The sequence below is a fragment of the Mustela putorius genome, unplaced genomic scaffold (assembly GCF_011764305.1).
Source record: "Mustela putorius furo isolate JIRA1106 unplaced genomic scaffold, ASM1176430v1.1 tig00000450_pilon_pilon_pilon, whole genome shotgun sequence".
In the NCBI taxonomy this organism is placed as follows: domain Eukaryota; kingdom Metazoa; phylum Chordata; class Mammalia; order Carnivora; family Mustelidae; genus Mustela; species Mustela putorius.
This window is the reverse complement of record NW_025421385.1, coordinates 6,993,571-7,008,037: the sequence shown is the minus strand read 5'-3', so window position 1 is coordinate 7,008,037 and position 14,467 is coordinate 6,993,571. Positions and strand designations below refer to the sequence as shown.

Sequence of the window (14,467 nt, the reverse complement as noted above, 5' to 3'; positions counted from 1 at the left end):
AGCTGGATGATATCTGTGACCCTAGACCATAAATAAAGGTCGGATGGGACTTCACCTTCGATCCTAAGAGAAGCCTGTAGGCAAAGGCTTTAAGGATATTTACTCCCCCGAAGTCTTCCAGTCAGTCTCAAAGAGCAGAGGCAATCAACCGCAGGCATGCAGGCCAAGAGAAGCTATTGCCACCATATAGTGTAATTAGGCTCTATGCTTAAGATTCGGAGAAAACCTTCAGTAGGTCAAGGATTCTAAATACCCGACATTGAAAACTCTGCTTATGTTCCTTACTATCAATGCGACCCACTAAAGTACATAATAGGCTATATTTCCTAGGGCAGACTCACTGTGATTAAATTCTGATGAAATTTCAGGGCTCGAATATATGAAAGAGATTTTACTGGAGCTATAAAGTCAGCTGCCCTTCAACAGCCAAACGGAGCAGAAGCGGACGATGCTTCCCAGGAGCAGCACTCCCTGAGGCAGGGCCGGTGTCTGGTGGCTTACCCCATCCCCCAGGAGCCAGCACAGGGCTGTGCGTGGTAGATGCTTACAGAAAGAGCTTGTGAACGAAATCTGGTGAGTTGCCAAAAGTTTCACTTAGTTAGAGAAACCAGTGGAGAGATAAGTAATTGAGCAGAAAAAATGGGCTCGTTAATGGGCAACATTGAAATTTTTATATTTTTTTTGGCTGGAAGACAAATGAGTCGGGACAGAAGTCAGGAATGTATGTTCCCTATTGTCTAGTTTTAGGTGGGAGGGACTTGCTGTTTCCCCAGAGTCAGAGCTGTTAACTCGATTGAACTACAGCGTCCAATTCCAAACACCTGCTGCACTGATCTGAGAGAGAGAGAGGCTGAAGGCCGGGGAAGGCTGGATGCAGCTTGCCTCTTGCTTCCTCCAAGCCCTTCCTATGCATGCTCGTGTTTCTCAAGTGGGATTCTGGGGGTAGGGATGATGTAGTGAGGAAAAAGTGACTTATTTCTAACCCGTCCTTTGGATCAGGAATAAAAGTGGTAAACTTAACCTGGATGGATGCTGAAAACCACGTATCCCTCACCAGGTGAGTGAATAAATGAGACGCGGTCTAGCCGCACGATGGAGTAATGCTCAGCAAAACAAAGGAACAGACTACAGGGCCGTGCAACACATGGACAGGTCTCAGAAAACCCTGCTCGATGACAGAAGCCAGACAGAAAACACAAGACAGTGAATTATTCCATCGACATGAAGCTCCCATTAAAGGAGAAACTACAGAAACAGCAAATGGGTTGCTGATCACATGGGGCTAAGGGGACAAGTGAGAAGCACACGCAAAGGGATGGGAACGCGCTGGGGGTAATCAAAGTCTCTATGCTGGATTCTGGTGGCCATTGCACAATTGTATGTATAAATTGCTGTATAAACATCCCAACTCATTGAACCGTGCACTTAAAATGGGTGAATTTCATGATATGTAAAGGAGATCTCAAAAGGTCATCCAAAAATTAGATGAACAAATGAAAAAAAGAAATTAAAAAAAAATGGTTGAATTCCCAACAATGAAAAAAAATGACAGGCCAATCCTTTGAATATGAGGAACTGATTCAAATTAATTTTCTTCATGAAAATTAAAAAGGAATGTGGGCAGGAATGAATGAGAAGGAGATATAAAATAGAAAAAATGAAAGACAGCATGAATTCCGTCTTCTATTTCACAGTGGAAATAAAAACAAGTCTGTTTTGTTGTCCCATTAGTTTTTGAGTCCAGCTGGTCTCCCAAACCCCAGTTTCACTATCATATGCACAAAGATGTTAGCATACATTCTGTTATAGTTTTACTTAAATAAAAATAAGGCCTTTGCACCATCATTTCCCCAACTGACTCACCCAATAATGGTACTGACAAAATGAGTTAAGTCAACTCAGCATGATATAGCTTCAGTGGCGGCAGGCTGGCTCCTGTGATTACTTATTAGTTACTAAATTGCAACATTCGGGACAAGTGCTGCATACCAGAATAAAGGCTCAGTACTTACATCTCCCCACTTACGGAAACAGGGAACTTTACTTGTCTCCAGTCTTATGATACTTTTCCAATTTCCCCGCAAGATCCCCAAGATCGAGAATGACAATTTAGAGATAGAAACCGTAAATTCACTGCATTCCTTAAAAAGTGATGTGTCTTGACAGAGATAACTGAACTAACGTGGCAGCAATGTCACCATTGTATTTCTCTATGCTTCCCCATTGGAAAACAAACTTCTACAAACAGGATTGGCAGAATGTCCACAAATACCTCAAAGTGTCCAAGTATCAATTTTTAGAATTTTGTTACTGAAAAAGCTACTTTCTACTGAATATAAAATTGATGTTTTTGATAGAAAACATGAAATATCCATTTTTTTCGTGTCTTGAGTCAGAAAGGCAAACCAACATATAGAAAACATACACACACACTTCAACGGAAACAGCAGAGCAAGAATCTCTCACGATCACCAGAAATGATTTCCCTTATTTGAGGCAACTTTAGTCTTTGACTTGGGCATCTTCCTATGTTGGAAGGTGGTTCTATTTTGCTCCCAAAAAACCATGGAAACACCGTCCACAGAGAGCCATTCTTCAGACTGAGTCTTAGTAAGATTCAGTTTAAGGCTTAGTCACATGGCCAATGGTCAAGAACTTGGGGACAGTATCACCACAAGCTTTGCTGAGCAACAACCATCCATCCTATACCGAGATGACCTGACATGACAGTGGCGATAGCCGTAGCCCCTCCGCTCTGGGCTGCTGATGATCACGGATTTATTTTTTTGTGGCCATCTTGTCTCACAGGGTCCTGCCTTTGAAAAGCTGCCCAGATTTAGGGCAGGACTATCATTTTGCCATTCTACCTGGCATTCACCAACATCCAATACACCTCCCTAGACTCAAAGCCACATGGACGAGATAATTCGGGGGCCCAGGGCAAAAGGAGAATGGAGAGCCCCTTGTTCAAAGCATACTAAGAATTTCAAGACGTGACCGCAGAATCTCACACCAAATGCAAGTTCCTGTGTGACCTTGGCCACGCCCACTGGGTGGCGCCCTGCCGTCCCAATGGCAGCTCCTCAAATCCGCCCAACTCAGGAAGGCATTTAAGAGTTGCCAGAAAGTAAACAAAAATCTCCAGGAAAGGGGTTCATTTAAAAAAAATACGTCAGTAGCTGACTCCATAACTTCTAGCTACGAGCTGCCAGCCAGAGCCGAGCACCTGAGCTCGCAGAGCCGTCACACGGGACTCTCACCTGTTCTCCCAACTGCACCGGCGGGTGCGCCACCGTCAAAAACACCCGCAGCCACCTGACCCCGCACGCGTGTGGGACTGGTAGTGAACCACATGCACGCTAGCAGAAACCTCTCCTGGGGATGGAGGGTCAGTGTCTTCTTTTACAAAAGCCCCACCGGCTTGGCGGCTTGCAGCTGGGATGCTGTTCAGGATCAGGGTGACAGTCCCTCCCACTGGAAGGGACCCCTCCTCAGAGGATGCCTTTTGTTCCTCTAACAGCTATTTACCGAGGCACCACCCCTGGACAGAGGCCTCAAGGAGCCTGCTACAGGATAGGGCACAATGAGGAGAGAATTTCAAACGCTAACAGCCGTCTCCCGGAATTGCCGTGTGTTTTTAGAAGGGAAAGTGAGGCCAGGCGGTGAGGTCAGCACAGTCTCCCCTGAGGGCACACCTTCCCTCCCCTCTCTTCTGTCCCCTCCACCGATGCCCTCCCCTGCCCCTCCTCCCAGCCTGTGTCCGCCCTTCCAAACCCTGCCCGAGACTGTACCATCCCGCTGCTTCCCCTTAAACTTGAGACACCTTTCTCCCTGCCTTCTCATGGCCCCTTCTATCTTCACTGTGAAGTCCACGGTTAAAGGACTTAACCACTTCATGGTAATCGTCCCTTACCACATGAGTAAGTGATGTAAAAGATTCAGCGCAGTACCAAGGCCACGGAACATCGGTAAACGTTTTCCTGTGCGTATCTGTCTGCCTTCCTACAAGCCTGAGTGCCTTAGGAGCTTGTGTTTTCATCTGCGATCCACAGTGTCCACATGTGGACCTGGCCGTGGCAGGGGGGTAATCAATATTCATAACACGAGTGACCTGAATGGCCAGTCACACCCACCGCACCATTACAGACAAACACCCAGCTCACGGTGTATTAATAAGTTCACCATAGAGTCAGGGGAACGTAGCTGCCACACCACACCCAAATTAAGGCATCATCATTAACAAAGTGGCATCCCCTACAGTCAGGTGGGATATTTTACTTGCCCCACAATCCAGCTAAAGATGGAATGCTACCAAGTTGTATTTGATGTGGGACACCTCAATAATTTATCTCGACCTCTGTTCTAGCAATCTGTGTTGATCAGAGATAACAGAACCTACCAGACTCTCGCTACTCTAGTTCCACACAGACCGTTTGCCCCTTGCTACACTCCTCTAGCACGTGACAATCTGAGGATCTGAAGAGGCTGTACTGAGGATCTGTACTAAAGATCTGAAGAGGCTGAGTCCTGCCAAGTGTCAACCTTCACACCCGAGCAGGGACTCAAGAGCCAAAGAGCTGGTTTGCCTTTATGGGCTATGCGACCCTGGGCAAATGACTTAACCTCAGTCTCCTCATCTGTAAAATAGAGATGAAAGGTCCTACTTCATGGGGTCATGGTAAGGATTCATCGTTTCTGGAACTCTGCCTGGCACATGAGCCCTTATACGTAGCTAGCTAGCATCATCATCCTCCTCGCCTTTGTCCTGGCTCTGGATTTCTGTTCCTCCAGAGTCACTGTCTTCCTAGCCACCATTTTTTTGGTCAGATGGTTCCAATTCTCCCAGCCCATCAGAATCACCTAAAGAACATTTTTTAAAAATCAAGGAACCAGAGACTCAATCCGCAGGTCCAAGGTGGGCAGTTCTAACAGACAGGCAAGGTTGAGAACATGGGTGAGACTCTGCCACAGAGACCCCCTGACCAGACTGAAGTGAGGGAGACACAGCCCCTTGGTCACAGCAGCGTGACACTCCTCCGCACCCTCGGCACCGCGTGTCCAGCTCTGCATCCGAGACTGAGGACGCGTGCTAGCTCAGGATGCCCTCCCCAGCCAGCTCCATGGTGGCTTGCTCCTTCCTTGGATTTCCCTCCCCTTTCCTTCTGGCATAGCCTGGGGTAAGAACCAAACAGGATACTCCATCTGGTACCTGGAGCTCAGAGCCCGGCTCCCCGGGGGAGGGCTATGGCCAGGAGCAAGCAGCTGGCCACCTCAATGTTATCTTTCGTCATTTCCTTCCTCACCCATCTCAGCCAGGGGACAGCTTGTTCTGAATGAAATAATTTTCTGGAAAGTTAAAATTTAGAATGAAATTGCCCGAAAAGAAAGTGAACAAAACCATTCTTTGTTTCTGGTGGCCATCTTTCCAGCGTCTTCTGGCTTGTCCTGCTTTTGTAAACGGAGGACGTCGGATGCCACACCAAGGGCTCAGGACCCCGTGTCTACCAGACACGAGTGACTCTCAACCACTGACAGGTTTTTTAGCTGAGTCTTCTTTCGTCTCGGACCCTGCCATCGGTTAGTTCTGTGTCACCATTTCCCCAGGTCAACAGGTAACCGAGCCTGTCAAGCCAGTCACTTCAGGATTACACTTGCTCTGTGAGTAGGTTCAGGGGAAAATCAGATTAAGCCTCACAAAGTACACAGGCTCTCAGTCATAATTTTTCCCACCCTGCACTGCAGATGTGGGGCTATCCGCCACCGTGGTCCAGTCTGTCACCAACTAGAAATTCTGCCATCTCTTAAATGCAGTGTGCTTTGGCAGACTTGCTGGTTTAGGCTTCATTAGACAATAAACTCCCCGTGACCACAGAGAACATTTTCCCTTGCAGCCCTGCCCGCGTCACACGAATTTTCAAGTGGGAATTTCACCGGAATATGCTGCAGTGCTCCTTACGCGCACACGCCATGGGACCCTGAGACTCTGACGGCACGGTTTCCATTTTCAGGGAAACACTGGGTCAAGTGATACAGCATAATATCCACACCTGATAACATGGTTTTATTTGTCCAAGTAAGCTCTAGACCCAGCATGGGGCTTGAACTCCTAACCTCGTGCTCTCTTGATTGAGCCGGCCAGGTGGCCCAAAAACGTGGTTTTAAAAAGAGCATGCGCGCACGCGTGTACACACATCACACACACACACACACACACACACACACACACACAGGAGAAGCCTACCCTTCTTCCTTATTATTCTCAAATATATCTAGTAAAACTTGTTTTTGCTTATGCCTGGGCAAAGTACACAGTTCAGATTTTTTTTCCTCCACCAACGTCTTATTGTAAAGAGAAATAAAGTGGTTTATTGGGGGTAGTTAGATACTGGGCTCTCCTCTTTCCCTCTATTATAACAAGGTCTGCCTACACCCGGGCTTCTTATTTAAGGCAAGAGGTTTGGGTTGGCTTATTCTTCAACCCCTAAAAGGCGTGGGACCCTTAAAGTGATGGGAAGCTTGAGGACAGCTTGGGAACATTTGAATCAGCAAATTTCACAGGCCTGACTATTCTGTTCAAATTTCAGAAAATAACCCCAGTGAGAGAAATCCTTATGAGAACAGGAGGTAATGTATCATAAACGGGTGATAAGACAAAAGATATCTATAAGCAGTAGGAGTTAAAGCAACTCCTTAGAGAGACTGTCAAGGCAATGGGAGAGAAAGAGAGATTAGAAAGAACAGAATGGGCGTTGCGCTAATCCAGAGAGGGGGGTTATTCCAGTAAAAGGGAAGAAAGTCCAGAAGGGTGGGTGACCACAGGCCAAAAAGAGAGGGACTCAAGCAACCCTCCATCGATGATACCATCAGGAACAGAGAGACAAGGAAGAGTCAAGGCCAGCCACTCCCCACGGATGACTCATAGCCTGCCCCCTCCCCCCTCCCATCCCCAAGACTCTTGTTTAGTGACAACAGTAAAGAGGAGAGGCTGTGGAATCTGCAGCCTGATAAACCGACGACTCCCTCCCACAAGGATCACTTAGAGATCATCCAGGAGGATCACTTAGAGATCATCCAGGAGGATCACTTAGAGATCATCCAGGAGGATCACTTAGAGATCATCCAGGAGGATCACTTAGAGATCATCCAGCTCCATTTTCCTCTACAAACTTTCCGCGGGGATGTTCCCGTCAGCCGAGGAAGCTACCTGAAGAATCTGAAGGGATGGCCTCCCGTCCAAGCGTGTTTTGCCCTCAAAGTTCATGTAAATGTTTTGTGTTATAACATGGCATATTCACGTTCATTTTTTTTTTAATTAAAATATATCTTGGATCTTTTGGCAGAACAGACGCTTGGGTGACATGGGCCCGATTTATCCTGCGGCTCTGCACATGTGTTCACACACCCCCAAAACGGCCCCACCATGCCGGTGGTTGAAGATGTTGGCCTCTCCCCCAGCCTCCTCCCCGACCCGTTTGGGAAGTGAGGACAGAAAGGCCATGCACGGCTACCTCCCGGTGTGGGGGCCAGTGCAGACCCAGACACAGCCCCTGATCTCAAGGAGGCCAGGGTCCCACAGAAAGTAAGCAGGTGGACAGGGTTGGGGCCCAGCAGAAAGTTTCTAGAAAACTCTGGCCATCTCCAGATTCTGGCTAATGCAATGCTCCTTTGGCCTTTGATAATAGAAGGCCACCTTGATGGTCAGTCTGCTAGTCCTCTCCCCGCCCAGAGAGGCAGGCAGGGTCGAGTCACATGGTGTACCCATTCTTAGGAAACTGCAGCTCACTGCTTGCCCAACACCCAAAGGACACAACGAGATCCCAGCCTGGCAGAGCACATGTTCCAGAAAGGCACATCTTCTCTGGGGAGCCAAGCCAGAGCAAAGCTGTTAAGACCAGACTGTCTTAAAGACAAATCACAGTTCAGTCATTTGAGCGGACAGAAGGAGCGGGGTGGGAGGGATGAAGTCCCAATTTGGCTAAAATTGGACCCAATATAAATAATTAAAACAATCAGGCACATTTAAAATATCTCTGCGGTCCTCCCTCCCTGTCCCCCCTACTTAAACTTGAACCCCAGTCTCCCACCAGAAATGGAGGCCAAAGGAGGAATTCAGGGACACCACAATACTTTCATTGTATCACTGGGTCTTAAGCAGCTTCTTAAATTTCCACACGATGCTGGGGTTGAGGGTAGAATCTCTGCTCATTTATGTGAAGCTACGGAAGGTCCTTTAACCCTGAAAGAAGGTCCAGGGAAGTGGTGGGAAAGGATGCATCATGCGAGTATATGCACTATTTTTTAAATTCCTGTCTTATCCTGTAGGCAGCCCTCCTGTCGGGTTGATGTTTGTACCCACAGCGCTTGGCCGCGGAAGGTTCGGTAAGAAATGCCCTAGAGGGCTCTGGAGTTGCATGTAAGTCTGGAACAGCAGACTCACGCGCGCCGTGACCACCCTCCCTCCCCAAGCCCATCTTTTGGGTCCTGAAAGGGTGACAAAGGAAGGGAGAGGGGCCCAGTGCCGGGAGCCAGGGCCTTACCTGAAGCAGGGGCCGGTTCAGCACAGGCTGGGAAAGGGCCCTCTGGCCTAAGTGAGAAGGCGGGGGAGACTTGAAATGCCTTCACAGTTGGGAGGGGAGGGTGTTAAGAGGCAAATAAATAACCAGTGAGACTGGGGTGTGGAGCTCCCTGGTTGGCTCTGAAACTGGAATGAATCAGGAATCCCTGCAGCCAGACCAGAAGCCGGTTAAAGGAAGCACTCTCCCAATTCTTTCTGGAGATATGTTAATCCAACCCGCCCAGGGGGTTGCCCTGCCCGCTGGGGAGTTGAGGCCCCCCAGGCTGAGAGGGGCTGGGACCACAGGAGCCGAAGGCCTTGGACTGGGCCAGATTGGAGTACTTCATGGTTACACGTCTGCCCCTCATTAATTTTCTTAGTTGTCAGTTTAAATGAACAAATTGCCCCTTTGGTGGGGCGGTCCTTGTGAACCTGGTGAGTGCAAGTCAGTCCGGAGAGATGTGCTTGCTTGGACCCTGGAGCCCGCTAACCCGGTTTCTGAAGGTCAGATGTCCAGAGTTCCCCCAAGTTCTCAAGGGCAGGTATCTGCCCCACCAGGGGACGTCTGGCAATGTCCAAAATGCTTCTGGCTGTCACTCCCGGCGTGAGGGGTTGGGGGGGGGGGCGCTTTCCACTGATAGACTCAGAGATATGGGCAAACACCCTGCAGGGCCCAGCAGGGCCCCACAACAAAGCATTACTTGGCCCCAAATGTCAACAGCGCCCAGATCAAGAATGTGTCCTAAGGAATGTCAGCCTGGGAGGACCTGGCCGGGGTGGGGGTGGGGCTCAGATGAGGCAAATCTGACCCCTGGCTCCCTGTCCCACCTTTCCAGAGGCTCATCACCCGTTCCGTGCCAGGTACTCCGCTCCGTTCCGTGCTAGTAATGGTGCAGTTGGGAAGCCCCCGCCACCAATAAGCACCCAGGCCGTCCTTAGGATCGAAGCAGAAAGAGCAAACTGCCATTTAAGGTCACAGTGGCTGAAGTGACGCTTCATGAAGGACGGTGATGGGGTGGAGGACGAATGTCGTGAAAACAGAGGCCAGAGGTTGGGAGGTAGGCACAAAAGGTGGTGCACGTCTGGGGAAGGAAGCTGCTCACCACCTTAGGTCTGTGCAACCTGCCCTTCCTCAGAGAGCAGAAGAGAGAAAAAAGGGGCCCAGAGCTGGGCCCAGGAGGAAGGCGCAGATGGCGCTGATGGTGTGTGATGGCCGCGGCATGGTGGGATGAAGCGCCTGGGATGCACAGGCTCTCGAAAATGTCATCAGCCCGGGTCAACCCTTGCCCACAGCGAGGTGACAGCTCACGAGGGGGCCGACGGAGATGGGGAAAAGACCAGATTTTGCTCCCAGTCCATTCATTTCGCCCGTGCTCGGTTCACAGCTTGCCCGAGAGAAGCACAGGCAGGGTCTTTCCAGATCAAACTCGGCCTTTACAGGCGAGGATAGATTTGTGGACAAGCAACAACAGAAAAGCAAGTCTACCTCTCCACTAACGGCCGTCCGAGCCATTCAAGCCGCCAGCACAGTTGACCTCCAGAGCAAGTGCTCAGCAGGGCTCAGTCCGTGGCTAAAAATTCGTTTTGAGGGGCACCTGGGTGGCCCCGTTGGTTAAGCATCTGACTCTTGGTTTTGGCTCAGGACAGGATCTCAGGATCATGAGATCAAGCCCCACACCTCGCTCAGTGCAATGTGGGCTTAAGATGCTCTCTCCCTCTCCCTCTGCCCCTCCAGCTCTTGCTCTCTCTCTCTGGCAAACAAACAGATGAATCTTAAAAGCAACTCGTTTTGAGAACAGTTCATATTTAATTTGATGTTATGTCCTGCGCGGTCATTCAGCTCTGAACCACAGGGTCCTAGCCCTTCCCCACCAGACCCCCTCTCTGGCTAAACCGGAACAACCAAGCTCCCTGAAAAACCACAGCAGCTGGTCTTCCAGGCTCTGCTCCCAGCTGTTCCCCAGGTTCAAACCCCTACTGAGACCTTCCAGTCTTTCTGCAGCTCCCAAACACTAGGTTGAAAGGGATACCGGGGAAGGTCTGCGTAGTAGAGATCCGATCAGGAGGTCAGGAATGAGGGCCGCACGTCCGCTCAGTCCGTGGCACCGTGCTGGCCCTGGGCACAGACGGACGAATACAGCACCAGTGGCATGGAGGGCGCAGTGGTACACCGCTGAGCAGTCTTGGTTCAAATCTCACCTCTGCTCCTTAGTAGGAAACAGGTGAATAACTCACTAATCCTTACTTTCTGCATCCATAAAATGAAAAGTGGTAATAGTTCTACCTGCCTGATTTGTTATGAGGCTAATGTGAATTGAGATGGGAGGTCTCTGGACTAGAGGAGCACACGGAAGTGCTCGTTAAAGAGGGCTGTTACCATTCTCAGAGGACCTACAAATTGGCTGTGTTCCCCTGAGCATCTCCGATGGCTTCTGCAGGTGACCTGCCATCCCCCTAGCCCGAGGACTGACCTTCTGCAGGAACTTCAGGGGTCAGCTTCAGACTCCCATGAAGCCCAAAATGTACCTCTTTTCCTAGAGGAGCCAACATAGAAATACCCATGGTATAGCGGCTCAGTATAACCCAAATTCGGAAGGGAGAGATGTGTGCCAGCCAGAGTTATCTGGAACGGCTTCCTGCTGGGAGGAGAAGCTGACCTCATCAGAGATCAAACTACCGAACAAGAAGGGGGACTTGCTAAATGTTTTCTCTGAAGCTCAGACAAGCAGCGGGGGGGAACTTGGAGATATTGGCCATATGATTTCCATGCTGAAGGCAGAAATCAAGAGAGCAGAGCGTCACGACATCAGGAAATACGAAGAGGATAAATACTCCAACGAGGTTTTAACATTCTTTATTTTGGCTATTTCGATTTGAGGCGTTGAAACCTACTTGGCTTTGTCATAAGAAGACAAGGACTTGCAATGCACGATGGGAAATCTAGCTCTAAATGACAAGAGGCTGTCTAGCAAACCCATGGGCATGTAATTTTGAGGACAGTGGGAGTTTCTCTTTTAAAAATGCTACTCCAGGGACGCCTGGGTGGCTCAGTGGGTTAAGCCCCTGCCTTCGGCTCAGGTCATGATCTCAGGGTCCTGGGATCGAGTCCCGCATCGGGCTCTCTGCTCAGCAGGGAGCCTGCTTCCTCCTCTCTCTCTCTGCCTGCCTCTCTGCCGACTTGTGATCTCTCTCTGTCAAATAAATAAATAAAATCTAAAAAAAAAAAAAAAGAAAAATGCTGCTCCATCTTGAGGGAGCTACGGTCCCATGGAAGTCGATAAGTAAGTCGCTATGAGGGAACTTTGAGAGATTAAGGCTCAAGTTATGTTTCCAGAAAGACAACGGGTAAGTCTTCTGGACTCTCTTCCCTATAGCTCCAAGGTGAGAAATCCCACCTCTTCCCGTCTCATTAATCAACAAACATGTCCTGACACCAGCCATAAACTCAACCAGTGCGAAAGATACAAGAAAGTCATAAAATGGACCATGGTCAAACAACTAACCACTCTTTCCTTCTCCTCCCAGCACAATCTATATATAAAATTGTTCAATGAAAGAAGCATGCAGGGCCATTAGCCAAGAAATGCCTCTCTCAAAAATAACTGTCCCCGGTTTGAGGGACATTTGTCCACATTTGTCTCCCTGTTTGTTCCTCGGCTTCTTTAGGAAAGAACTGGTTTCCTATTTATTGCTATATCCGTCATTTATAGTGCCCAACACAGGATAGTCAATATCATTTAAGTGAATGAACAAAGAGATGGATGATGTAAGCGCGTACATATGTGAATGAATGAAGGGTGACTGGAAAGTAGGATTTGGGATCACAGGACAAAGTAGAACAAACCAGACTAGAATAACAAAGTGAAGACAAAATCAAAAACAGGTAGGAAATCTTTGGTGGGGCAAGAGTACATCTTGGAAAATAGAGGAGACAGGTTAGATAGATTGTTCCATGATAATGTTCACTAAAAATTGCTTTTACACTCTTTCTTCTTACTCCATCATTAGAAGCATCTCCCTAAAAACCCTTTAGACATTTGAAAACTGTAGCCATTTACTCTGTTTGCCAGTTTTGCTCTAGTTGTGTCCATGGCCCTTGGCAGATACAAGAACACAGCAATACAATGATACAATGAATACCTTTAAAAGATTACAAGATACAATGAATGTTGTTAAAATAATAATGAGTTCCTGATGTGAGCTTGCTTTCCACGACCTTAGCTGTGGCTGTCCCTCGTCCATACCAGGAAGCCAAATTTCATTGTCCTAACACTTGCTTTCCAAACGGATTCTGTCTTGGACAAAGTCTATGGAATTCGAGTTGCCCAGGCTCTGGGTGGTGTTGGGTGATTATTAAGCCAGGCTTGATCACATAGGTTTCCCAGAACACATAAGCCTCAAAAACCATTTAGAACTGTGACTGCAGTCTTCACATACCAGTTAGACCTCCTTTTGAGAATAGAGCAGATTGCACAAAATGTCATAACCTGGCCACATGTTCATCTGAGCAGCCGTAACTCAAAGTGATGGCGATGGTAGGTATCATCAGGATGATGTTGTAGGGGCAGGTGGGGCTCCCTCTCCTGGATTTCTTACTTGTTTGAGGTCTGATTTAAATCGGAAGTTTGGCCTTCCCCTCAAAGACGACTGGATAGGGTAGGATTCTACCACCAACTCACCACTTCTTTCTTCTTCTGGTTTAAACAAAATTCTGTCCCCGAATCTATATTCACCAGCACGGAGTACACCGGCCCTATTTCCACACTAAAGACACATTTCTTCCCACTTTGGACAAGAGCGGACCCTGCTCCGTCTGTCAGCCCCCACCCCCGTTAGCTGGGACAACTCTGCCTTCTCCCCTTTGATTTGTCCATCTCTTCCCCTCCCAACAGTTATGCCCTCGTCCCGGTCCTGTTCTTCTCAGACCCACGGCGTCTGCTCTCCCGGGAGTCTCCTTCCTGCCGGGCCTCCTGCTCTCCAGCACCTGTCATCACCCCGGTTTGGTGGCTCTTCAACCTGGGGACCCAATCCAGAGCCCGGCAGACCGTGAGGTCCCAGCCCCACGGCAACTGACTCCACCTTCATAAGTCCCTTCTTTGGCGTCACATCTACTTAGCCTCCTTCCTGGGACCCTGAATTTGCCTTGTGTCTCTAGCTCCATTGACCTTCCCCACGTCAAGGCTGCCGATTATGTTCTTAAGCTCCACTCAGGGTCCACGGACAGGGCAGCATTTATTCGTTGATCTCCGGCTGCGCTTCCAAACCGGTCTTGCCCCTTGAACGCCATTCCATAAGGCTTTTTTGTTCTGAAATTGCGAAGTCTAGGAACTCCACCCCACACTTGGACCTCCACACTGGCCACCTGCTCTGCAGGGTCATGGGGTAAATCTACAACCTCGAGGACCCTTTTCAAGCCAGAAAAACAGTAAGTTAGTAAGACTGCTTTCCGAGCTCTTTGCAAACATCGAAAGCCTACTGTTCATGAAAGCCGACAATGCCATGTGTACTGGCAATGCGTTTTCAAAGCGAGAGTCATATGCTTTTTAAGGACCCTTCTCTACACTTTATCTCCTTGAACTAGTTCTCTGGGCTTTAGCTCTGTGCGGTTCCAGGTAGTCTCCTGCCATGCTGGGCAGTCCCCTTCTTCAGATAAACTTGGTATCTGTAATACTTGAGATCTCTTGCACTGTAGTAAGTTTGGTAAGTCCTAGATAATAACATGTTTAGGTAAGGATCTCTGCCCAGAACCTCATTAAAACCACCCTTTCTTCCTGTTTCCATGCTGAGGGGTGACTCTGAGGTTTCTAAGTAATGCTTTTGGCTCCAGTAGCAGGAAGGCACTACGAGGGCTGAGCGACCTTCACAAATCTTTATTCAAAATTAGAGAGAACTTTAAGAATCGAGCTGAGATGA

General features: G+C 48.7%; 1 protein-coding gene across 3 annotated transcripts in view; it reads right to left on the bottom strand.

Annotated features, from left to right (window-relative positions):
- Positions 1-14,467, bottom strand: part of AGPAT4 (1-acylglycerol-3-phosphate O-acyltransferase 4) — a 116,952-nt gene that overhangs the window by 100,797 nt on the left and 1,688 nt on the right. Inside the window, exon 1 of one of the 3 annotated variants that reach the window (XM_004770840.3) lies at positions 8,538-8,623. The exons of the other annotated variants lie outside the window; for them this stretch is intronic. The gene's annotated coding sequence lies outside the window, so the exon portion shown is untranslated. Of the gene's footprint in view, positions 1-8,537; positions 8,624-14,467 lie in introns of those variants that run through there. 3 annotated transcript variants of the gene reach the window in all.